This window comes from Montipora foliosa, chromosome 8 (genome assembly GCF_036669935.1).
Source record: "Montipora foliosa isolate CH-2021 chromosome 8, ASM3666993v2, whole genome shotgun sequence".
NCBI classification, from domain to species: domain Eukaryota; kingdom Metazoa; phylum Cnidaria; class Anthozoa; order Scleractinia; family Acroporidae; genus Montipora; species Montipora foliosa.
This window is the reverse complement of record NC_090876.1, coordinates 49,026,896-49,029,395: the sequence shown is the minus strand read 5'-3', so window position 1 is coordinate 49,029,395 and position 2,500 is coordinate 49,026,896.

Here is a 2,500-nt window from a genome sequence, read left to right as displayed (position 1 = left end):
TAAACAGGTGTCCTTTTAAAATCAGAACTTAAAACTTGGATCACTTAGTGTTTAGTTAACATAGTTTTGAAATCCAAAGAAAAAAAACTATTGTTTTTTTGGTCGTAGTGGCACTTTAACCTTTCTATTTGGGGCAGCACTTCAATATGGAATCTACGGTATCATTTCTTATCTAGATGTAATCGTGAAAGAAATGGTCTACGCATGCTCAAATGTCATGTATTTCATACAAATACGCACCTGTGCGTACCACATGGAAGAGAAAATGACTGCTAATGTCAAATATATATGGCTTAACGACCTAGGAACGCATTACATACAATCTAATATGATAGTCCTCGCCAAATTTGAAACTGATGCCTTTTCACGTGCCCCTTACCAACTCTACACATGGTGGCAATATATAGATGATATTTTAATGATATGGACGCACTCACTGGACAGCATCAACACTTTCACAATTAATCTCTGGCATCCGCCCTACTATCAACTTCATATGCAACCATTTCGTCACATCTTTAACCTTTTTAGGTGTTAACGTCTCCATCCTCAAGGGGAAAGTCGCCACTGACCTTTATACTAAACCTACCGATAAACATCAATACTTAATTTCACATGCGACCCCATATAGACTTAACGTACCATCCCCTTAGCTCTCAGACTACACCGCCTTTGTTTCACTGACAACTGTTCTGCATGCGCCTTCATATCTTATGGCAAGAGACTATCAGGTGAGAGAACACATCCCCGTGCCCTATGATAATCTTTTTCAATCTATTTTAAGTTTCGCGCCACGCTGTGAAAGTTATTTTTAGTTTCGTCCCCATGCCCGCGCGGTCCATGGTCAGAGAATCAGATGCCATTGTGAAGAAACTTGCGAAGACTTTTCTCGTCGTCGCATGATCCAGTGAAATCCTAAATCGAAATCGAAGATTTTTCGAAGCTCGAAATCTCAACATCTTCCTCAAAAGAGCTCGCATCCCTACTTTCTGTTGATTCGACATCACCTTCATCGGATTCAGCTATGTACATCATGGACCAGTTTTCTCTACGTGGACGGGGACTTTTCCCACTCTTTTCAAAATCAAAGTTTTCAGATTCATCGACAAACTTGATGTCTACTACAGATGCTATTTTCTCAAAGCAGAACAACAAAGCGGTCATTACGTCATTACGTCATTACAATTGACAAATCAGGTGTCTTTCCTAAAATAGCCTCGCAGCTTGACCACGAGCTAAAATGAGATTGAAAAAGATTATCATGGGAAGAGGCCCATGTAAGGGGGATGTGTTCTCTTACCCTCATAGTCTCTTGCTTATGGACAGAACACTTACACATTTCACTCTACAGGAGAAACCACGTCTATAATTCACCACATCGACTGCAACTATAAAACGTAGTTTACCTGATCCAGTGCAAGCACTGCAACAAACAATACACCGGTGAAACTAAACGACCACTCAAAGACCACATCAACGAACACCGCAGACCATTTAACAAACCTACTAACACTTCCAAACCCACCACAGTTTCAGAACCTTTTCTCACTAATAATCTCACCACTAATGACATTTCCCTCATTCCACTAGAACTCATAAATTGCACACGCGATATTAGTATACCCAAAGCTAGAGAGGCAAAACTCATCACCGGAGGTGACACTCTTCAACCCTCAGGCTTAAATAAAAAATTAAAAACGAGATGTCATCTTGTTATTTTCTTTAATTTATCTTTTTCATATTATGTCATACGTTCAGAATTTAATCAAATTTTGATGGAATTATTCCATTCTCGCTTGCTGGAGATGAGACTAGCCTCGTTGGCCGATTTACCATCTCATATCCAACGCGCGCTGCTCATGGAATAAATTGTTAAATATCTCGCGAATGTACAGTACAAATAAGTGTTGTCCCTGTTAAGCTGGTTTGCTTTGTAAATGCTTGCGTAGTGCTTATTTGTAAGCTCAAGAAGAATGATCAAGAATTACCTCTAATATTCTTTATAGAGAAGCCAAATGGCTCATAAGTGTGCTTTGAAATGCGCATGCGCCATCCTTCCTGTTGTGTTTTCTGATGATGGATCCGTTTTTATTTGCGTCGACACTAAAGACAACTTTAATATCGTAGAGTTGCAAGGTGACGCTAAATAAGAGCAATTCATAAATTGAATCAACAAGAAAAGAAATTGTTAGAGAGCCTTATATTTATGAGGTAAATGAAGTTTTTAAATCCATTTTTCGATAGTATAGCGATAGTTACACTTTTCTTATAGAATATGTGCGGACGTTTTCTTTGGCAACTCAGTGCCAGTCGATCTGATTGCACCGGCTAGGCAGTGTGCTCAAGTTATCTTTTTCTGAGCAAACGGGCCAATGTAATTTTTAATTATTTTTTTAAACATAATTGGGTTCTCGACGTGTATTTGAAATATGAATCACAGGAAGTCCCTGAACTTAAATAATGTCGTAGAAATGTCAATAAAGTTCAATTATATGTATAC